Below are 25,497 nucleotides of genomic sequence, written 5' to 3' on the forward strand. Positions count from 1 at the left end.
AATATACTTTATAAAAGGGAAAAGAGAAGTTGCTTCTGTTGTCATAGTTAACTATAATAGAATAGTATCTTGCTCAATATTAGCTTGTTATCCAGCACTAGCCTGAGAAGTGGACTGATATTCAGATTTAGCATAAATAGAGTAAATAGAATTGTAAGACGTTTAATTTATCAAATGAATCTGCACAAATACAATTATAAAATAAAAATTACTTTCAAAAAGTTTAAGTTGGTAAAATATACTGGACAAACATCACACAGTAACGTTACTATAATCCTAATAAATATTACTTCTGAGTTTTATCCCTAGCTGTCATATTGCCTTTATAAAGACTTCAGAATATGCTCTCTTGAGATTTTGACTGCATCCATGTGTTAGTAGCCCATACCACCTCGAGATCAAAACATTACCGGGTTTTTTTCTTTTTTTAAGTGGGTCGTGGGTAGAAGGGAGGGGTGATTGGGATTCAAATGAATCTCCAAATCCTGCATTAAAACAAAGGTCTATCAGGCTTCCCTGGTGGTGCAGTGGTTAAGAATCTGCCTGCCAATGCAGGGGACACGGGTTCGAGCCCTGGTCCGGGAAGATCACACATGCCGCGGAGCAACTAAGCCCATGCGCCACAACTACTGAGCCTGCGTGCCACAACTACTGAAGCCTGCGTGCCTAGAGCCTGTGCTCCGCAACAAGAGAAGCCACCGCAAGAGAAGCTGGCACACCGCAACGAATAGCCGCCACTTGCTGCAACTAGAGAAAGCCTGCGCACAGAAACGAAGACTGAACGCAGCCAAAAATAAAGTAAATAAATTAAAAAAAAAAGTCTATCAAGCTATGTAAAAGTCATCCTTAAATCTGGAATAAAGATACACTAAAAACAAACTTTCTTGGGGATTTTTTGAGGCTTATTGGATCTGGAATTTCTTTCCAAAATTAAAGTAGATTTTCTATTATTATTTGAATATATGAGTTAAAAACAGTGTATTATTAATTAACTTTACCTGTTCCTTTTTACTTTTTTTAGATTGGCCTTAGCTAGCCATTCAAAATCCCTTGGATTCTATACAGTACACTGGAGATCACATTAAAGGTTCTAGACCTCTCATGAGGTGGGGAAGGGCCACAGAAGTAGCTGACCATTTGCCAGTGAACCTGAAGGGGTTTCTGATTAGCATTTAATGAAAAGGGAATTCATGACCCTGGTGACTGGAGGGCATGGATGCAGTAGGATTGGGTACCAAAAATGAATGCCTCTATGCAAACTGTAGAAGTTAGAGCAAGTTGGAGGATAGTGATGGACAAGTTAACTCCTCCCAACCTCCCTCGTGGATCACTCATGGAGAGATGGCATGAAACATGGGAAAGGGCAATATAATCTTGAAATGGCAAATTTCAACTGAAAGTGGCTGAGTGTACCTTAAAATGACAGGATTATGTAAAAATGGAGGGCCATGAGCTAAATTAAGTTATAGAGAAATAAAAAATAATTTTGCACATCTGAAGTTTTGGTTATAAAATTATACCCCATCTCTGGTATAAAAATTTAAAGAAATTATTAAAGAACGCTTTAACTCTCAAAATGTCTTGGCTTAGGTTTTAGATTTAATGTGGAAGAAGAATATTACCCTGTCTTTTGTTCAAGAAAATTAAAGCAAATTATTTTTCGTTTATTGTCCAGCTTCAGGATTTTAATCCAAGCAATAGTTATGAGTAAGTCAAAAGACAAAGAGTCAGATAAAAGCCTTGCAATCTGAAATCACACAAATTAATTACAAGGGTCTGACTGAAAGTTGGACTTAGCAGAGTGTCTGCCAACAGTAAGCTGGGAATAAATGTTATGATTGTCTTTATTACTTTTATTACATTCCACTCCTAACCAGTTTAGGAGAGAAGCAGGGCATTCAGGGGGAGCCTTCTTGGTCTTACCCATAACTACCTCCATGACAGTGTTGTAGGAGTTGGAAGCAGGCTTTGAGAGAGAAACTTGAACTTGCCAAATGATTTCTTATACTGGAAGTTTTGATTCCCTTGATTGCTGGCCTGAAAGCCACAGCACAGGGCCTATACAGTAGTGGTGAGGGAGGGAACGGGCAGCTCATGGACACATATGTTTGAATTAGTCTTCAGCTGTATTAGTCCTAAGGCGCCTTGATCTTGCTGGTGATAAAGCCCACCTATTGCTTCTATTCACAATCAAGGTTAAAGACTGTTAGTATTAAAGTAAATTTCATGGGCAGGAGGATTATAGTAATATCTCCATTCCTTCCTAAAACAACTAAGTTTCTGCCTATTCCAAATGGTATTTATACAAGTGTGTATGGGACAGTTTAACACCCTAAATGTGATCTAATAGTTCTACTGAATTTTAGACTGAATGCTACCATAAACATCTACTATATTAAAAATATTTGCATATGGCCTTCTCCTATTCTGAAAATTTATGAATTTTAATAAAGTTGCTTAGATTGTATAGCCCACAATTATATGAGCAATTATAATATGAGCAATTATAATTGCTCATAATCCAGGAATATTATTTAAAGGGAATTGAAATTATATGAAAACACTTAAGAGGAGAATTATGTCTTCAGCTTTCCCATTACTTTTTATATGTTGATTATTAATTTCACCATGGTAAATGAAAGGATACTTAATTGAGATGAAAACTCTACTTAGCTTTGTAAATATGTTTGTGAATTAACGTGTACAAATGTATCTTCATGATAACTTAAGATTTATCAACAAACAAACCTATAGAGTAATATGTACTTTGGTCCAGCCATTATAACAATTAAATAGTTGTTTTCTTAAGGCAAGACAACAACAGCACCAAAAAGAATACTATGTAATTATAATGAATGATTAAAAAAAAATAATTAGGCTCCAGATCAATAATGTACATCCAGTTTCATGTAATAAAAAGTAACAACTTTATACATTAGAAAAATATAAAATGGAAAATAAAGTGTTAGAAATTTATTTTAGAGCATTTTCTAAACTGGATAATTCCAGAAATCTTCCCTCACTGTCCTTCTCCTTCTATAGTAAACCACTACTAACTGTTCTTTTGAATTTTTTTGTTTTTTCAATTTAGTTTAACACAGCTTTATTGCTGGGTATACAGAAGTCAACAAGAGACATTAGGTGTCCTGAAGAGTTTCACGATTAGTAAGGAAGATTATTTGTTGGCTCATTTATGTATGCTCCAAATGCACAAAAAATTATTTAAGGCAGCCTTAAAAAATACATTGTAACAGTATAAATAATATGAATAAAAAACAGGTAAGAATGATGAAGGGGAGAATAAACAGGACTAGGGAAATAAAATGTAATTAGAAATAACATCCATGCATTATACACATGCAATAAAATCTTAAATACTTTCAGTGAGATATGTGTAAAGTGATAAAATGCAATGTACGATTAAGTATAATAATTAAAAAGTAAAAAGTAGAGCTGTAACAGAAAGAGAATTGAATGCATAACTAGCGAATCTTTTGAGGTTTTAGCTAAATCAAACAGGTTTTTGGAAGAGGTGGCATCTGACCTCACTTTTGAAGAAACAAGAGAAAGAGTAGACACATGGAGTAGGTGGAACAATACCTGCAAAGTTGTGTAGGCATGAAACAGAATGGTATAGAACGTGGCACTAGTGTATTTAGGAAATCAAATGCTGCATTATAAAGTAGAAGAGAGGACAGGTAGGCTTATTGGTGGGTGTGGAACTGGCCAGATCTAGAGTGCGTAACTTTTTGTATTAAAAGAATACGGATAAAGGAGAACTTCAGTGACCCAGGTTTGAGATGCTGGTTCAGTTGAATGATTAGGAAGAGGTGTGAAGTAATTACTGTTATTTTCAAGTTGGGGTTGGGAAATCAAACAAAGAATAGTATCGTGAACCTCCAGTTTTTACCCCCTAGATTTTTGAAGGCAGTGTTTTTTTCATCTATATTTTCACCAACTACTACTTGCCCTACCCCAGCAATACCACTGGAATATTTTGAAGCTAATTCCAGAAGTTATATAATTTAATCAGCAAACAGTTCAGCATGTATTTCTATATGATAAGGACTTATTAGAAACATAACTGGAACACACATAAAACATTAATAGTAATCCCCTAAGATTCTCCAATACCTAGTCAACGTTAAAATTTTCCCAATTATTCTTCCAAAAATTCATAGGGATAATATATTAAGGACACTTTTTTGCCTGGCTTTGTCTGTATATTTCATATAAAAGTATATTTTTTGGCTAAACTAATCAAAGTACTATTAACATCAATGCTAAAACATACAGTGTTTGAAATGATAGTGGCTTATAATGAAAGTTTTGGACTATTTAAATTCTGGGACACAGGATTCAGTTGTCAACAGCTAGGATGAGATGAACTACTACAGAATCCGTATCGCCTGTAGTTTTACAGATAGAGGAAAGGTGGCAGAACATAGCACAATTCAGTTTTCAAAGATGCATTAGTAAAGGTTCATTTCATAAATGATTTTTTTTTACTTGAGGGAGAGCCAGAAACTACTTGAATATCCCCTGTATCTGTTTAAGAAAATAGTTTGGGTAGCTATAGGAAATGGGTGAAATGGTTACTAAAATCAGTAAATGCAAAGAAAGCAAAGGAAAACATAAACCATACAAAAATATTTCCAGTACCAAATTTTTTGTCATTTGTTAAACCACAAATAGGCATACACAGAGCTGTAGTTCAACATGCTTTTGTTGCTAACTTAAAGTTTGGAGCACTGCTCTGCAAATCAACCAGACTGGACCATGAGTTACAAATTTTATATATACATATGATATATATGTATATTATATATATATATAATATATATAGTATATATATATGAAGTGTAAGAGACTAATTGGGAAGTTATAGTTGGACATGAACAAATGTTAGAGACAAATTATTAGAGGGGTAAGAAGACTTAAGCTGGGAAGAACTGACTAGTTCTTTACAGGTAATGCATAATTCTAACTGATAAAATTGAATTCAACATAGATATTTCAGAAAACTTATTTTCTAGTTGTAATATTTATATTAGAATTCATAGTCTGCCTCATTTGAGCTTCAGTAAGTCTGCAAGTGGCTCCCTAACTTGCAAGTGAAAGTGCTTATTACATAGTAACAGATGGAAAAATAGAACCAAACTGCACATGGGATAAAATCAGAGTCAACATGTAGTTTATTTGCAAAGGAATATCTTTTCAACTAAAATCGTTGCACCCACTAACTGACCAAGAGTCTTTTCCTGTATTAATCATTAAAAATGACTTTTAAAGTGTTCATTTTAAAGGGAGATTTTTCATCTTAAACAGGTTTGTTGGGCAAGAAAGTTATTTAGTAATAAAAAATGACCAATACTGCTTTTGAAATCGTTCTTCAAAACGTATCTATACAAAGTTCTTTATGAAAGATAGAATAAAAAGGGATTTTAGCTCATCAGTAACTCTTAAAATGTGTAAGTCCTTTATGACTATAAACTCCGTCATTTTACTCTTATACAATAGCCAGCAGTGCTACACAGAGTAAACAGTTGTTCCCAACTTCAGAAGCCTGCAGAGGTCAGTATAGCGACAGCAACAAGACATCACATGGATCAGTTGATCAATGCTGAAAGTGGACCATTAGATCACAAACTTATTATTTATACATACCACCATCTTGAATATTAAAATGAAGTTTGTCATAATTAGGATAGAATATCCTTTGAGTAATTGGTCTTTATAACATTTACATTTAAAGAAAATCAACATTTGGAAAATCATTCTGCTCAAAAAGGGTGGCGGGCAGAATAAGAAATGAAATTTAAAATTACTGTAATGACCACTTTATATAAAAATAAATGTTCTTTATGTGTACTGAAGGATTTGAAAAATGTTCTGTTCCTTTGAACTGGGGAATATATTCTTCATACTTGGTTCACCAGCTTCTGGCGCCTGTCAGTGAAGCTCACTGTTAACCTGGGCAAAGCTATGATTTTTTTTTTTTGACATTGATACATCAGTGAAGTTTTCTTATTTCTGGTCATATTCTGTATAATTCAAAGTAAAAAATGCTTCCAAATATAGCCATAGTTCTCAGGTACAGTTTACAATTTTCTGTACCCACATTGAAAATAAGTATTTTAAATTTGGACATGGAAATGTGCACAGATATATTTCTTATGAAAACATTTTTACAATTTGTTTTTGTAAAAGTGAAGAAAATAGACAAGTTTTAGAAACTGTACTTTGATATCCAGAAGCTGTCTTATCCATGATGACCTGTCAGTGACCTTTGTCGTGACACTGAAGGACTACACTCTCCAGGGGTGAGAAGTAATTCAACTTCAATTGTTCCTGTGTGCCAGACATGTATAAAACAGAGACTATAAACATATACTGTAGGCTTATTTTGGCTCCAGTTAAGCTGACACCATCAAACTCATTTAGTTTAGAACTTGGAGACATGGTTTCAGTATCAGTTCTCTGCTGCAATCCAGAAGGTTAAAGAAAAACTAGCTAAAACCAACATTGGGCTTTTGCTGGGACAGCAGTTACCTATTGTAAAGTAAGTTCCTCATACTTTTTTACAATAATGCCATGTCAGTGTTTGCTGTTTCTAATTCCACTATGGATGGGCAAAGTCAAAAGCTTTTTCAAAAGATCAGAAGATAGAAGGTGAGACATTAAATTGACATTTTTAAAAAAAGAATATCTGTTTACTGTTTTAAATTTAGCTTTGCTTTTCCCTAAATGTACTTCGGTAGGCACTTGTGCAAAAATATGAATGAAGTATGCAGGCAAGCAGTTAGTTTTTATTGTCCACAAATGTATACTAAATTTTTTTCTACTTATCTATTTGTTACGATTTTTATCTAAAATTTTAAAAACTTCTCTGAGAACAACATCTCAGTGTTCTTGTAGTATGACCATATATCCTAATCCATGGCAGTATAATGGACTGTAATAGCCTACAAATTAGGCAAAGATAAATAACCCTATAGTGGATATAAAATAAAGTTAATATAGTTAATAATGCTAATTAATATCACATTCTATATCCTATCAAAAAGTAACTTGAATTTATATAAACTGGTTACTTATTAGGCCACAAATACAACTGAAAAAAATCTCAAAAGGCATAAAGTATTTAGGATATTATCTTAATACAATGCATAACCAGAAATTAATAACAAAGTACAAGTTTAAAATGTCACTTGCAATAAAAAAAATTCTTTCTTGAATAAAGCTAAGATCAAGGAGAATGTCAGGCCTGCGATTACCAATTGTAAAATGACAATGGGAACATCACCAAACAAAGCGTATGGTGTGCATCCAAAGCTGTAATCTGACAAGAATTCAGAGATGTAAATGCTTAGATTTAAAAATAAGAAAAAATAAAGTAAATAGGTATTAAACAGTTGGACAAATGAATATAACCAGAGTTGAAGAAAACAGAAACTTATAAAATAAATAACTAAAAAAACCCCAAATAAATCGCTCCAAGATAATGTTCTTTGAAGAAAACTAAAATATGAAATCTGTAATATAGCTAATCTGGTAATAATCTGGTAGGCCTCCCAGAGATGTCACATCCTAACCAGGAACTTGTGAGTGGGTTATCATAAATGGTGAAAATGACTTCAGATATATGATTAAGTTAAGGATCTTGAAAAGGGGAGATAATCCGGAATTATCCCAGTGTGCCCAAGGTAACCATAAGATTCCTAGTCTGGGGGAGGCAGTAGAGGTAGAGTCAGAGAGCTGCAAGGACTGAACAGAGGTTAGAAGGAGAAAATATGTTACACTGCTGGTTTCAAAAATGGAGGAAGGGGCCATGAGCCAAGGAATAGGAGCATCCTTTTGAAGTGGGAAAGGTAGGGAAATGGATCTCCCCAAGAGCTTGCCAAAAGGGCACAGCCTGTGCACATGTTTTAGACTTCTGAAATAATTATATGTCATATATATGCATATAATATATAGAATAAACTATAAAAACTATCATGTTTTTATATGTACAATACAGTTGTTACATAATTGTGTTGCTTTAAGACTCTAAGCTTGTGATAATTTGTAACAGTGACAATAGGAAACTAATATAGCTAACAAATGAAAGGGAAAAGCTCATAAGGAGAATTAAAAGTAAGGCTAACTATAAAATAATATGTATGGCTGAGATTAAATATGTTGGATCACTAAATACAATTTAATGCTAATAATTTCAAAATCTGAAAGAATGCAAGAATCTCCTGAAATGGTTCCAGAGTCTGGCCAGTGAAGTATACAAAAATAAATGGTACAATGTACTTCCAAAGCTAGATACAAACATTACAAAATAAATTCAGAGAAAACCCAAAAGCATATTAAAAAATAAACCATCATTATATGTATTAACACTTTAAGCTTAAAGATAATCCCATGAGGAAAGCAACATTATCCCCATTTTGTAGATGAATAAACTGAGGTTAATAGGCCCTAAATTATATAGTTAATAAGTATCAGAGCCAGTTTTGAAACACAGGGCATCTGGTTTCAGTGCTTATGTTGTAACATTTTTACTACAAAATACAAGGATGGATCAAAATAGATCAATTTCAGTAAGTCATTGAATCAATCAATAATTCAGAAAAAGAAATCTTTTGTCATATTTCAAAGAATATCTTGATGAAATGCGATATCCCTTTCTAAAAAAAATTGGCACAAACTAAAAATAAAACAATGCTGTGATAAAGTTTATTTTAACAATAATCAGCATTTTACTTGATTTTGAAACATTGAATACATTTTAATTAAAATTAGGAACCAGAACAACATAAGGATGTCTATTATCGCTGTTAATTCAAGATGATTCTGAAAGTTCTAGAGAATATAATAAAGGAAGAAAAATTTTAGATGTTAATATTGGAAAGAAAAAGATAAAATTATCATTGCTACAAAACATACTTGTTTAGAAAACTCAGAATAATTGATTAAAAATTTTAGCCCTAACAAGCAAGATTAGTAATGTAATCAGTTACAAAATCAATTTGTTTATAATATATCACTATGAAAGTTTAGTCAGTATAATGACAAATATTCTCATTCACAAAGCAATGAAAATAAGTAATACAAATGATTTTAAGGTTAAAATATGTTCTAGACTTGTTGAAGAACCTCTATAAAGATTAGGAAAGGAAAAGAGAAAGAACACTTCAATAATTGTTTTCCTGAATTAGAAACATACTAAATCTAAGTACCAATTATCCCCCTAAATAAATGATAAATCCAATTAAAATTTTAAAGTAGTATTGTGTAACTTTTCTTAAATGTTTTACTCTGGGGTAGATATTATGTCAAGTAATAGATGTATAAGTATGCATGCTTTTTTAAGACTTACATAGTTTACTGGTTAGGATTATTATTATTTGTAGATGAAGAAACAGGTTTTGAGAAGTCAAGTGTTTATGACACAGGATTAAACATTGTCTCAGCCTGTACAATTTGAGATTCTCCCACTTTAATACTTTGTAACATGACTCAAAATCCTTATTAAAAATGTTGGGAAACTTTATCAGATGATTCTAAATTTCATGTGTAAGATTAAATCTATGAGAATAACCAGGATAATTCTATAAAAAATATAGCTTATTTAACGTTGTACTTGGCTTTTAAATGTTAAAGTACATTGTAAAATTATAGTAATTAATAGGGAGATATCAGTACAAGGAACAGAAGAGAAAACTTAACCATCAAACCTAAGTATCAGTGAAAACACTAGTATGTGATAAAAATGGTATTTTAAGTCAGTGCAAATTGATGAAATATTTTCTAAGTAGTGCTAGGACAATTGTTTTTAACCATAATTACATTCGCAATAACATGCCATACTTCAGAACTTCAAAATATAATCCGGATTGGTTAAAGAATTAAATACAGCATATGAATCTACAAAAAAGCAAAAAAAATTAAGCAAATATTAATGTGATTCCACAACAAGAAGGTCTTTATAAAAATGAAATAAAAAATCATAAAAGAAAAGTGAATGGATTTCAATAAATAGACATTTGAAGTTTTGTATATAAATCAGTACTAGAAACAAGGTAAGCCACAAATTGGGAAAGAATTTTCAATGTATTTGATCAATGACTGATGTTATTATGTGGACAATTCTTATATATTAATTATAATAAAGTAAGCAATATTAAAAGAAATCAAATCACTAGACAGATGATTAAAATAAATGCAAATGTCTAATAAACACTTATAAAATTATTCAGCCTCACTTTTAATCAGTGAACACTAAACTGATCATACAGCATTCTCTCCCCCCCTCAAAAAAGGCTGATTGAATGGCTGATTTCTGACTGTTAATGAAGAAGTCTGTTAGTTTACTTTTTTAAGTAATGGCTTTATTGAGACATGATTCACGTCATAAAATTCCTCCTTTCATGGTATACAATCCACTTTTTAGTATGTTCACAGAGTTATACAACCATAACCACTATCTAATTTTAGAACATTTTCATTACCCCAAAGAAAAAAAATTATTCTCCATTTCCTTCTCCGCCTTGGAACCACTAATTTACTTTCTGTCTCATTGGGTTTGCCTATTCTGGACATTTCCTATAAATGGAATTATCCATTTTGGTCTTTGATATTGGCTTCTTTCAACTGGCATGTTTTCAAGGTTCATCCATGTTGCATCATGAATCAGAGCTTCATATTTATGGCCAAATGTTCCATTTTATGGATTTCCATGTTTTCTTTATCTGTTCATCAGTTGATGGACATTTGTTGTTTCCACTTTTTGGACTATTATTAATAATGCTGCTTTGCACATTCATGTACAAACTTGTGTGTGGACATTTGCTTTCAGTTCTCTTTGCTATATATCCAGGAGTGGAACTCCTGAGTTATGTAGTAGTTGTATGTTTAATATTTTGAGGAGCTGCTGAAATGTTTATCAAAGAGTTTACACCTTTAACAATCTCAGCAGCAATGTAGGAGAGTGCCAATTTCTTCACATCCTTGCCAAAATTTGTTAATGTCTGTGTTCTTAATTTTAGTTACCCCAGGGGGTATAAAGTGATCTTTCATTATGGTTTTGATTTTTATTTTCCTAATGACTAATGATACTGAGCATATTTTCATATACTTATTGACCATTTGTGTATCTTCTTTAGAGAAATGTCTATTTAAATCCTGTGCCACTTTTTAATTTGGCTATTTGTCTTTTTATTGTTGACCTGTAAGCATTTGCCTTGGATACAGGTCCCTTATTAGGTACAAGTCTGCAAAAAACGTTCTCCCATTCTGTGGGCTGTATATATATTTTCTTGATGGTATCTTATGAAGCACAAAAGATTTTAATTTTGGTGAAATCGAATCAATTTTTTTTTGGTCACCTGTGCTTTTGGTGTCATATCTAAGAAAGCATTGTCAAACTCAAGGTCATAAAGATTTACTCTTAAGTTTTCTTCTAAGTATTTTAGAGTTTTAGTGCTTATATTTATATCTATGATATATCTTGAGTTAACTTTTATATATTGTGTGAATTAGGGGTACATTTTCATCCTTTTGTGTGTAGATTTCCTGTTGTTCAGCACCAGTTGTTAAAAAGACTGTTCTTTCCTCATTGAATTTGCTTGATATCCTTGTTTGTTGTTGTTGTTTAGTGACTTAACTGCACTAAGTTTATAAAGTCTATTTTTAGTTATGTGGAAGCATTGGAAGCTCATTAAGCTTAGTGGTCAATTAATGATGGAACAGAGATTACCTTACGTATCTTGAATTAATAAATCTCCCAACCTTTGCCAAGTGGTTCTCTGTGTATTGGAAGGCATGCATCACTGCTCCAACAGGCAGTCTGTAACCCTGCCTTAGCCTTCTATTCCTGCCTGGGGAGAGCCTCAAGTTCTGGTAGAGGTGGGCGATTAGGGTGTTTTCAGCTTTTCCTTGAAATGTGCACAGTTCTGCATGTGTGCTTGGCATTCTAGATTCTCAAGAATATATCAGAGCTTTACAGCACTACTTATGGAAATATCATTCCCCAGATATTCCTTTTAAGATTTTTAGTCAGCCTCTTACTTAGCACTGACTAGTACTCCACCTCAGGCTGCTTTGATGTTGAATAGTTGCCACTGATTATTTTCAACAAATGCTCTAGGAATATGGCTGTTCACACAGGGCAAGCTTTGAGTTTGATCAAATAAAGGCAAACCCTAAGAATGGAGTTTTTCAGGGAGCTTCCAAATGGCAATATTTCTCTGGGAATGGGGCTTTTGGGGATCTCCAAACCCATCTGTCTCTTCCAATGGCTACTAGGTTGCTAATTTTTATAGCCATCATAGTTGTGAGGCTATTGGTTTTCAAGCATGCTGTGGACCAGGGAAGAGAGGGATAGGAATAGAGGAAATTTAAATGACACAAAGCTTACTGTTCATACTGAGATTCAGTCATTTTTCTTGATAAGTTCTCCTTGGATTATTGCAAGTCTTTGGTTAAATTTCCAAGATTCTGAAAAAGTTGATTTTGATAATTTTTGCCAGTGGTCTCATTTCTTCTGTGGCAGAGCAGATTTTTCAGAAGTCCTTTACCACCATTCCCAACATGCTTCTCTTAATTTACTTTTAATATAAATTATTCTATTCTAAGTTTAAATTGTTTTAAGCTTTATTTACAGTGTGATGTTTAGAACATGCTAGAAATTGCATAATTTACAACTACTTAAGCTTATTAAAATTATGAGACGCTTCAAATGAAAACTTAAAAATTTCCAAAATGGTACCTACTTTTAGAGTTCTTTTTGAGCTAAATCACCAAAACATATTTGACGTCTGTCTTAATAGGAAAGGAGTTTGAAGGACCTGTTTGAAGAGAATGAGAATTTGTGACAACACAGAGGGACCTAAAGGGCATTATGCTCAGTGAAATAAGTCAGAGAGAGAAAGGCAAATACTGTATGATATCACTTGTATGTGGAATCTAAAAAAAAAAACAAAAAAAACAAATGAACAAGCATAACAATACAGAAACAGACCCATAGATACAGAGAACAAATAAGTGGTTGTCAGAGGGGAGGAGAGTGGGGGAATGAAAGGAAAGAAAAGGTAACTATGTGAAATAATGTGTGTGTGTGTACGTCACATTGTACACCTTAAATATATATAATTTTTTGTCAGTTGCACCTCAGTAAAGCTGAAAAAAGGAAAAAAAAAAGGAATAAGAAGACCTTAAGTATTATTTAGATTGGGACAGCAAAACACAAAGTTCTTTTGACTTCTCTATTTAAGAATATGACAGTGTTGAAGGGAATATATATGATACGAGAGAAGATAGGAAAAATTGTGAAGAAAACAAAGAAGAAAATGAGGAGGGAAGTGCCATGGTTGGAGATTGGAGCCTGTGGAAAGAGGCAAGTGGGAAATTCCTTAGGGCAGATGGTTAAATATCTTTTAAGAAAAGGGATTTCTAAAAATCAAATTTAAGTTTGTTATATGTGCATACCCAAGCTCTCAATTAAGTCATTACCAAAAAAATTACATATACAAAACATAAAATTAAAAAAAAACAAAAAAGGAAAAGTGAGAGCCAGCCCGTATAAACTTTTTTTTGACCCAAAAGTCATTTATTAAAGTTACAATAAAATACTTTTCAATGCATTAAAAAATTGCAAAATAATTGATGCATTTTTCAATAAAGATACCAGATTTAATATTTACTGACAAGATAAAGATATGTTTAATGACTTGTTCTATTTCAAGGTCACCTTATTGAGCGATACATCATGAAATCAATAGTTGTACATGTAGGAAATTTACCAATGGAGCTCTCTTCCACGGGTGTGTATATTTTAATTTGTCTCATGTGGGTATCTCTTCCATTCTGATGATTGGCTAGAACAGCAGTCTGTATCATGAATGTACGAGTTGGCTTCTTATGATTATCAGTTAAGGGAACGTGAATCCAGCCACTTGGTTGCACCAATTCAAGTTGCCGAATTTCTTGAAGATTGTGAAAATTATTTCCTACTCTGACTGAGATCTTGCTTGGAGTATAGCTTTCATCAGATTTGTAGTCCGCATAAATACATAATGTCTTCACTGTTGTTTTTCTTCTGAATTGGATGTTCACTAAATGAGGCTGGGAGCCATCTGACTGCCAGTAAGTTTCTAGATTGTCATCTTGTAATTGATCCACTCCAAATCCTGGTTTGCAAGATGAGAGAGCACATATAAACTTCTGGTATTCTCTGGAGGGTGTATTCAACTCTCTGTCCTGCTGTAGCACTGTCTTCCAGTCTTATCATAAAACTGGATCACCAGATCACATGGACAGTTTTGTATACTCTCTCGGGAGGACAAGATGTTTCTACAGTGTATTTTGGAACCCCATCAGTAGAGACCTCTGATTCATTGAGGATTCCAGAGAATGCCAACTTGAAACCTAAAAACAATTACGATAAATTTGAGGAACTTCAGTATTAATTTAGCATTGAATCCCATGACCTGGATGCTACTTCGCCAAAAATTTTGGCAAAGAATGCTTATAGTATTATCCTTGTGGTTGGAAACTTCTCAACAAAGCAACACACATAGATGAAAGCAATGCTTTGATGGACTTTTTGAGAAGGATTCAATTTCATCTCCATCTATGACTACATGCCCAGAATCATATAAACAAAGACTTCACAATTTAGCTGATGTTCCAAGATTGAAATTAGTTGCCTTGGTTCTCCTTGTTGAATCCCAGAAGATGGGCTGAATTCAGGAAGCACTGTGCCTTTGCACTGCTGAAGCGTGCTTTCAATGTGTCCAGCAAAATGGTCCCAGAACACCAGCAGAGCCACAGAGAGCTGGAAAACACTTTGGGACTAGTAATGAGAACCTTTAATGATTCCTCTCTAAAGTCCTTAGCTGTAGAAAATCCATTTTCTGATCCTTACTGTCAAGAAGAATAATGGGTAATGCATCTATACCTATATTTGGTGGAATATAAATTATTCTCCCTTTTATTTAGGTATAAAACAACCAAGTTTTAGCACAGGTATTTTTTTGTAGCTATGGCACTTACAATTTTTTCACCATCATTTGAATCAGTTTGACTTCCCAGTGAGTGATGTACAGCAGACAAATACTTCACTATACCTGAGAGTGAAATTAAATCGACTAGCCACACACTGCTAGCTCTAAACTTGGAATTCTTGTTGACAATAAAAGATTACAAAATATCTTGCTTCAGAGCCTATGGTAAATAATTTCAGATATAATCATTTTATGCATTGTCCCCCTTGAGGCTCTGAAATATTCGCAGTATCTCTCCACACAGTCTACACTAGGACACAAGCACACTCACTCACTTGCTCATCTAAGTTAATATTTTACTCTTGTTTCTTTAGTCTAAATGCCCTTCCCCTAAATTTCAAGTCTCATCCCTTAAATCTGGGCTCTACTGCTCATTCTTCCATACACTCTTTTCCTCATTCTCCTTGTACTTTTCTCAGAATATTGCTTGCACCTCTGTTTGGCTTAATTTCCTTCAACAAGGTATTTGTTGTCTGTTGGAGGCAGATGCAAAGCTCCTTGTAAGCAGATTCGCTCTCATTTATCTACTTTTCTCTGCAACTAGCTTTGAAATATTTGGTGATCTGAATAGAAAAAGGAGCCCAAAATTCAGACTTCCATGGAAAACTAGTGGAGAAAAATATCCAGTTACTCTGCATTTTTTGTATTTTGTATTAGGAGTTTATGGAGAAAACTCCTAGAAAAATCAGACAGGGAAAAACACTACACTGAGGCCTATGCCATGGTGCTTAACTTTCATACATAGGCTCTAACTATGTGGAAATTTGCTACAGTCTCTGAGTAGCAAAGACTTCCACAATGTGCACAAAGGTTTTGACTAATTGGACTGAAATGACAGGTTACTTTAATTGAACAAGTTAGATATCATTTTGAGCTACACTCTTATTTGGTGTCTAGAGAGCCAATAACAAAGGGAATTGACTGAACTTTTCAACTTTTCACTATTTATTTAGACACTGTATAGACATAGCCCAAAGGAAATCTCTCCCAAAATACCTCAAAGAATTTTTTCTTCAACTGCATAAGATCATGAGAAAATAAAATCCCTCTGTTCTCAAATGACACTTTAAAGTTATGAGTATAATGTGGGGAAATCAGTTCAGCCATGGATTATCAAAACAACAGAAATATAAAACAGGTATCAATTTATAATATTTGCTGAAATAAATTGATTCAAACTGTCAGCTAGGTTCTTTGACACTGAAAATAAAATACCAAACATACTAAAGTAGAAACTTAGCAATGAAAAGCCTGACCCTCCCTTTTTATGATATTATCTTACTGTGAATTGAACTGATTGATAAATTAAGTTCAATTTGGCTCATTTTGCATGAATTCAGTCCTGGGTCAAAAGAGTTTTTAAAGTTTTCTCACACCTTTTCTACTGGCCCATATTTTTATCCTTTGTAGAAACCATTTTGCAGTTATGCTGAATTGATTCTACTGAGCTCCATAGCAATGGCTTTCTATCACTCTGTTGCCTTTGAAGAGAGCAGTTTTTCTGACATGATCTGGGTCTTGGGTGAGATGAGCGCATCTCTTCTTTTGTTGGTTGTCAGAAAGTCTCATTTGTGTGACTAGTTTAATACCAAAATTAAAAACTTAAGTAGTAAATGGACTGGGGGAGATTCAGGTACAACAAGTTAAAAAGAAAAACAGTAGGCTTTAAGAGCGTATGCATGAAAGAGCAATGTGCCAGGATGGAGTTGTGTACCTCGATGGATGACTGCCATCAAAAAGCACGCATCCATTGAATGCTGCCATTGTATGTCGGCCCAAGCTGTGTTGAAACACTTTCTGCTGAAGTGTTCTGCCCAGGGTGGTGACCTGTGGTCCCCTAGGTTCTAAGCTGTCCTATGGATAGAAATACATTTCCTGTTTCCCATATCCCCCGTCTCCCCACCCATATATCAGGGATTGGTTTGAAAGAATGAAACAGAGACCTTACAGATGCTTAAAGACCAGAAATCCTATCAAGGGGAAAAAGAAATGGAAAAGAGAAGAAAGAGAATAAATCCCCAAATCCCTGCACATGCAAAGCTTTCTTATTTTTTTTTTTTTCCCACACTTCTAAAGTGCCCATTCAAAACCACATGAGTAAAAATGAAGTTGTGTGTTTTTCACATCCTTCAGAACAGGCTAAGGGATGAGGGTGAGTTCCCTATAGTCAAACATGCCCAGAAGTAGCAAACTTTGGCTTAGCCACAAGCCAAATAAACTGCTCCCGAATAATCGGGTCTTGGTTTAAATCCATAGAGATGCTCTTTTCATGTATGTGAGGTGGACTTTTGATTTTATCTCTGGGACAAAGTTTGAAGTTATTCTGTGACTCTGGCCTAGAAAATGAAGAAAACCCTTGTAACGGGATGACTCATGTAGGCTTATTATGAGTGTGTGTTTAACTCCCCCATGTGAATTATATTTTGAATCATTACCACTCAAGAGGCACAAGGTTTCATCTACTTAAGCTCAAGATACCTGTGTGGAAAAAGCATTCTAAACTCAACTCGCTGGGAAAATACCACTTTAATACTTGAGTACTTAAATACAAGTATTATAACAGAAATTAGAGCTTTCTGGTTTTCTTGACTTGTATCACATTAAATTAACAGACACAGTAACAGACCTACATTACATATCAAAAGAATAACTTTTTAGAATTCATATCCGAGGGAAAGAGACAAAATTTAGTTTTTATGTCTTTTTACAATGGGTAGAAAGGTCCGTGAGACAGAAGGATAAGATGAGCTCTCATCCTAGCATATGATATAAAATGGATCTGAAGAAGTAAAAACATAGATGCTTAATGAACACTGAAAGCATGAGTGATACCAGGACTCACGTCTAATTTATCTCTTTCTTTTCCCTGGACTTAGTATATTGGACTGATAAACTTACCTCAAGATGGATAGTTCATAGATAATTTCATCCCAAATCCCACCATTACAAATGGATTTCAAGCCTTTAAACTTTCCACTGTCCCCTGAACTTGAAAGTTTCCAATCCTACTTTTGTCAGAGTGATAAATCTTTCTGGATGTATCTGGAAGGGAATTTGCTTTAAAATGTAAAATTTGCTTTAATCTCCTGTGGTCTGCAATAAGGTTCTGAAAGGGAAATACCAATATACCAGGTCAATACAGGAATGAAAATTTTTAAAGTACCAAATCCCAGCATGCATGTTCATAGTGAAAACCTAAATGACCAAACCAGGACTATGTTTTTTTTCTAGCTCAAACAAGCTCCAGTAATGAAACATCTAAAGCTTTATAATAAAAATGATACTTTGTTATGGAAGGAGAATGGCTGTGGAAGTTTATTATTCTGTAGAATTTTATCTTCAGTAATATTTGTCTACATTTGGCCATGGAGCATATGAATTTAACCATTTGTTAAGAAAAGTGGAGGTTGTCTAATTTGAGGCAAATGCAAACGTAGCAATAATATTATTAGTAAGGGGAGTTTATTGTGCAAAGTATATTTTGCAAAATATACAGATAACTGCTAAGGTCATTGGAGAATTAATAAATTCCAACCCTAAATGTGCATGGGACGGTCTTTTACATGAATGTGTAATGCTCTTAATTTAATAGCCTGATGTCAGCAATGGAAATAACAATGTTTATTCTGCTATAGGCATGTAGTAAAGCCTAACCACAGAAGCAGTATTCACAGTTTTAGAAAGGATAAAATAAGAGATCAACACCAGTTTTGTCTTTTTAGTGGCAGGGATTTTGCTTCTGATAAAAAATAGTTCCCAGTTTTCATAAGAGAATTCCTTAATTAATAATTTCTTGCTAAAACAGATACTTATAAATGTTTGTATTATATATGTAAAAAATATATATACATATATAAAGCATTGTAATAGTGGAATACCTTCTTAAACAGTCTTATCTTTCCATCTTATTGTTCCTTTGTGTCAGGAACTAGGAGTATCCTGTTAGGTATGTCACTATTAGTTCTAGAAGTAATAACGTTGTCCTTATTCACTACAGTAAGACCTCTGTGGTAACAGTGCTAATCTTAACCACTGACCAGTATAAGAATGCCACCCTCTATCTAGGGCCATACCTTCTATCCAAGTATATATATGATCAAACAGCAATAACCAGCAAAAGATCAGTATAATAACGACCCAAGCTATATTTCTATGGCAGAATCATTTTTTGTAACTTTGAAAGTTCAGTTATCCTTTTTGGTTAAAATTATGCAGCCCTTAAATAACTCTGAGTAAATGGATTATGTGCCATTAAGAGGTTTCTTGAAAGTTTTCATTAGCTACGAAATAAAATAGCTTTAAGCTTTAGAATGTTCTACTCAGTTGGAGACTCTCATGTCTTTCTGATATTCTTGTGACAATTTCTATTCTAAGTGTCAAAAACAACTCTGCTATCTGGAACAAGTCGTGTAGTATTCTCTCCTTTTAATATTCTAATCGTGAGGTGTGAAGTGAAATGGTTGCACAGTGTAATGGTGGTAAAGAAGTGGAGTGTCAATGAGACGGGGAAGGTGACAGACTCAGAATAGGTCCCTGAGGTGCTCTCCAAGTGCACTGGATAAAGATTCCCCTGGGAAAATTTTCTCATTAGTTCTCAGACACAGTTCAGTAATTCAATAGCGCGAGGTTACCATTAGTCACAAGACCAAAACATGTTACTTTCCATGCTTTAGTTCCTTTATTTGTATATGTCATTTTCAGACTGAAAATTATGATCCCTACTCTCATGCAAAGACAGTCACTGGGTTGTTTACATACTGAAGTATGAACCATGACAAGCAGATTCTGTAGTTTTCTTTTAATTGTTGATGTATGAAGCAATTCAAAGGGAAATAGACATTTTAAATGATTCTAATGATACTTCCCTAAACAACTGTCCGTTCTTTATACCAGAATTACTAAACATGTACACATATACACACGTGTGCACACTTTCATAAGAAAATCAGGAAGCATTCAGACATGGTTAAAGAAGAGATCACATTATCAAAAACCTCTCTCACCCTTATTTATGCTACTTATAAAGTAAACTTGTCACTGCTTAAAACCAGTTACTCTCTAGTGACTATTCTGTTTCAGAAATTGTTAACATTCTTTCTAAAATCAGAAAATATTGAATGATTTACTGCACATGTGAATATGAAATATTCACATTTTGTACTGCAACTGAGGGGAAACTCAAAGACCGTGGCCGTTAATTTCCTATGTAATTACTGAGAAAGATGTTAAAACACATAGATTATAATTCTGCATCTTTTCTTTTTCACTGTCATAAACAATATGTACCTTTTTCTATCTTTTGAAAGTTAACTGCACTCCCACTCTACACTTGAAGGCATAATGGGTCGGGGGATTGTCTGCCTCATTACTCACTAGGTCAGAAAGAAAGAAGTATACACCCGACAACCCTATTGGTCATCCTTGTTACATTAGGGAAACATTAATGAAACATTAATGAAATCTGTGAAAATGAAAATTAGATGCTATACTAACAGATTGTTGTAGATTTTTGTATTTTTGTATTTCATAAGATAACTCAGTAAGAGACTTTGCAGACTTTGCAGTGATAGTCATTCTTGTGTTTAAAAGATAACTAGTGTATGGTGTTGTAAAAAATTACTCCATTTACTTCATAATATATATTCTAGAGGAAATATAATTTAAATGTATCCACCTAAACATCATGACAGAATGGAAGAGGAACTTAACCTTTTTTAAATGCAAAGTATGTTTCTTACAGAAATAAAATGTGGTAAGTAAACTGCAAGGGGAAGTTATCTATTAGAAATAATGATGAGACATAGAGGAAAGACTAGACTTTTCCATATGAACTGGTAAAAAAAAAAAAAACCACTTCCTAATAGAAACACACTCCTATCAAAATAGTAATGATCAGGATTCCAAACAAACCATCAGATACTTCTGTTTATGTGCTACCAATAGACTTATTGTTAAATTATGAATTGTAAATATTTATAAGTGACTCATTTTAAAGAAGTTGTCAGCTGCAGCTACAGTTCTTCACCTTCTGTCATCCCAGCTATCAAGGGGGCTGACTCAATCACTTTCTTGTCAGGCTACCTTTCTTCCCTAGAATACTCAATTCCCAAAACACAACAAAATATAAATGAATGGAAAGTGCTAATGATGCATGATTGCCAAGAGGTATTAAGTTTTTAAAGGTACTTTGCTGACTAAATTTTAAATGAGCAAAATCCTGAAATTAATTTCCCAAGGCAATAATATTTGTATTTTTAATAGATGTCCACTGAAAGGAAATATATAATATTGACTTCTGGTATGTCTGTCTTTCCTGTGGTAGGAATCATATCAGCTTTTAAAGTCCCAAGTATATGTAGTTTATTCCATGTTTAATTATATGACCTACACTCAAAAACTAGACTAATGAAAAAAACCCAACATTTTAATTAAAGGAAAATGGCTTGAAATGATAAGATTTGGAAACTGTCCTGTATTAAAGGTATATTTTAAATCTTTAGGATCAGGCTGATGTCATTTTCAACAATTGAGTCAAAATCTTTATATTTAGCAAATAATACAGAATGGTTCTCAAATCTTATAATTTCATGCCATTTCCCCTTTAAATCACCTTAAAAGTGCCACTCTGATGACAAAAGCTGTCTTCTCTGCTGACTTGATAACAGTCTAAACTTGTGATTTCTTTACTATTTTTGACTTGGGTTGGTTATATTATGTTTCTGCTGACATTGTGTCTTGTGGTATGTTTTCATAACAGAAGAATCTTTTCTAAGCAGGAGAGATGGATGGTTCCTGAAATCACAGCTTATGGGTTCAAATTTTTAGAAACAAGTGAAAAATTTTCTGTTGTGTTTGTTTATTTAGTCATTATTTTAGAAAAATTAGGCTTTTACTTAAATTTTATGCTGTGAAGAATTGCTTATATCTATATATATTTTAGTATACACAAAAGTCAAAATCAGTAATGGAAACTTAGCAAAACAGCTGAGTACTTTTCATTCAAATAATCAGATAGTCTCATTGAAAGGAGGCCTTAAAGTAGGAAATCAGTGGTTTTCCCAGGTTATGGTATAAGTAAGCTAATGGCAATGTGTTAACCCTTCTTTAAGTATCTGTCCATTTAAAAAATCTTCTATGTGAAATAGCTCTTAAGAATCTTTTAGAAATTTGTGATGTCCTTACTATCATTGTAGTGCTGTGACTTACACATGCTCTCACTGACACTCAGAAGCAAACAGACTCTATACCCACATGCAAACACATGAAAGTCAGGGCCCGCTCAACAGATGTACTCTTGTGTGGGAATCATATCACTTTTTTCTGAAACACTGAAGGCACGACTTTCAAGTAGTTTTAAATTTCAAATCAGGTTAGCGCATATTTAATTTCGACATGTTGGTTTAACACCAGGCCACACCAGACCTTTTAAAAATGCAGTGGCTATGATATAAAATTCTTCACTGTGTCGCACCAATAAATTGAGAAGTGCAGCATAGTTCTCCACTATCACTGGAACCATCGTGAATGAAATAAAGACTTTGATACAGGTCCTCCCTCAGGTGCGCACTCTCACAGTTACATTCCAAGTGTTCACAAAACTTCATAAAAACCTACATAGAAGATGCATAATTTATGGAAGTGAGTAGTAAAAAAGAAAATCAACTCCACCATTTTCTTTCCTATTGGTCACTTTACATGCCAATAGATTAAAAGACTCTGAGTTCCTTTTCTTTGAAGACCACCTTTGTAACTGAGTTATTAAGTTTTTTTTTATTTTTTTAAACTAAGCAGCCAAAAGAAAGAGGCACTTGACACCTCCAGCAAGTATCTCAGTTCTTTTCATATTGTCAATAGCTCCACTGATAGCACTGTTCTTTTGACAGCTAAAAGCAGATGTGCGGGTTAAGTATGGGAGCAATTCAGATGTCCACAGTAAACTGCAGGGGGGCAGAGAGAGCTCAGAGAGCAGCAGCTTTAAAGTAATTGACTAATACAGTAAGGATATTAAAGTCATTTAGTGCCAAAAGGGAACACACTGATCCCTGACCCTCAGCCACTTTGGAGTAATCTAGTATTCAATCCAGCGTGTAATGACTGCCAGGCCTGTCAATCCTCCAGGCTCTCCAGTCAAGTGCCTGTGGCTACTATTGGCTTATGGTAAAAGGACAGAAATGCAAGGAAATGCCTCTCAATCAGCCTGTGATGTGATAATGTTATTGCTCCAGTGTATTCTATATTGTCCCCGCATAGTTTAATCTGTTGAGACCCATGTCAAAAATTGCCCGTGGTCCCTAGAGGTCTTTACTCAATCTTTTAGTAATACAAGTGGATTTGAAAGGAAAGGGGGTAACTTACTTGATGAATTGTTTCCAGCTAATATATACATACATATATATATGTATTATATATATATGTATACACACACGCCCAATATAAGAGGTGAACTGTGGCTTAAAGGCTATCTGTGCAAGGTATAAATTAGAAATGTGCTAGTCAGCTAGTAATCTGATTTGTGAACCCTTGTTCTTCTTTTACTCCAATGGGCAAAATATTTTACAATAAAAAATATTGACACAGAAATGTATTTACATGGTGGCTGATTCATATTCAGTGCACGTGCCAAAAGGAGTTTTAACAGGGGAAGATGTCAGAGAAAATGATTTACTTGTTTCTGCCACTTTGAGCACGTAAGAGTTGGCCAACTTCTGGGAAGCTTGCATTTTAAATGAGGTATTTTGCATTTGTAAAATATAATTATTGCTACAGGCTGCAATCGAAAAAAAAAAAAAAGAGCCTAAGAGAAAGTGTAGGAAATTGCCATTTTTTGTTATTTTTATTTTGCTAATTAAGGCACTAGAAATTGACCCATATAGAGAGAGACTCTAAAGTTGAAAAATCAAAATGGGATAATATTCAGATCCTATTTTATTATCTAACAAAAAGTCTTTGTATTTCTTAGTCATTCCCTCATTTACTTTTCCAAACCTACTGTATAGAATCTTTGGAAACAGAAAGCTCCAGTGATGAGAATACACTATTATTTTTAGAGAACATTAAGGTTACATAGGGGAGGCATTTTGCCTGTTTTTATTCTGTAGGAATCTGCCCAGTTCACCACTGGCAAGGTGCTATACAAAATTAGAAACAAAAGTGAACATCTATTTGCTCGTAGGCTTGAAATAACTTTGGTGTCAAAAACAACTGACTTTCCCCCTCCGTCAACCTGTCCTCTTTCCATTCAGCACTGTAATTAATCAATGTGTGGTTGTATTCTAAAAACCATTCTGCACATTACCCACTTTTGCCACTTGAGATATTCTGAATTTGTGTACAATTTTTGGCAGAATATAAGAGATAGAGGAAAATCTCACTTTTGTGTTCAGTGACTTTCCAGACCTCAGGGGCAGAATGAATGCAGGAGGAATCCCATCGGGTAATTTTTCATTAGTATCCACGACAAGCTGTTTCACCACAGGCTATTGTTTTCATGGAAAGTTCAAATACAGTAGGATGGGATAGGTGTGCTATTAACACACAATGGTGTGATTATTACCTATCATATATATATATGACCTTTGTCACCTAGAACATTGATACTCTTCATTATGATGTACCATTCTAGTATAAGAGGAATAGTTGGACAGCTTTAGAGTTCTTTTGCTAGTTGTCTAATTTTATGTTTAAAGTTTTCAGAGCTTTCCTAAGAGGAGAGATAGAAGGGAAAACCAAATAGGTCAAAGAATCGTAGGGCTTTAAAGGACCTTGGCATTAATTTATCTACTCCTTCTACATCCTGGCATCAAGTAGCTAAGCTATTTCAGGGGAGGGCTTTTTTTTTTTTTTTTTTTTTGCGGTACGCGGGCCTCTCACTGTTGTGGCCTCTCCCGTTGCGGAGCACAGGCTCCGGACGCGCAGGCTCAGCGGCCATGGCCCACGGGCCCAGCCGCCCCGCGGCATGTGGGACCCTCCCGGACCGGGGCACAAACCTGTGTCCCCTGCATTGGACTCTCAACCACTGCGCCACCAGGGAAGCCCCAGAGGCTATATTTTATATAAAATTCTAAAATTCAGCATCACGTGTATCTGCAAAAAGCAATATGACTCTCAAGTAATAACTTGATTCTACAAGGACAACAAAAAGTCAGTCTTTATAGCTAACCATTGTATTACAAGCTTCTTCAATGAGTTGAAACTTATTTCTTCCTACCATCTCCTTACACAAAGCAATAGTCCCTTTTTATTTATTTATTTTTTGTATAACAACCTCATGTTCCCAATGACAGTTGTTAAATACACATTTAGTTTTCTCTAGAGTGAATGTGAGTAAAGCATCATTCGGTTTGGGTTCATTGAGTAGGTTCTCCTTTAGCTTCAGCAGAATTAAGGGCACATATCTTCATTTCTCATAGTCAGTATGTGGTTGAAATAATTTCATTCCTTC

General features: G+C 34.2%; 1 pseudogene across 1 annotated transcript; it reads right to left on the reverse strand.

Moving 5' to 3' along the window:
• Positions 1 to 13,642: 13,642 nt before the first annotated feature.
• Positions 13,643 to 22,575, reverse strand: LOC112408213 (anaphase-promoting complex subunit 10 pseudogene; annotated as a pseudogene). Its single transcript, XR_003004908.1, has 2 exons — positions 22,479 to 22,575; positions 13,643 to 14,273 (listed from the first exon to the last, which is right to left on the reverse strand). The product of XR_003004908.1 is annotated as an anaphase-promoting complex subunit 10 pseudogene (transcript).
• Between the last annotated feature and the right edge of the window lie 2,922 nt (positions 22,576 to 25,497).

The sequence above is a fragment of the Neophocaena asiaeorientalis genome, unplaced genomic scaffold, assembly GCF_003031525.2.
Source record: "Neophocaena asiaeorientalis asiaeorientalis breed wild unplaced genomic scaffold, Neophocaena_asiaeorientalis_V1.1 scaffold116, whole genome shotgun sequence".
NCBI classification, from domain to species: Eukaryota; Metazoa; Chordata; class Mammalia; order Artiodactyla; family Phocoenidae; genus Neophocaena; species Neophocaena asiaeorientalis.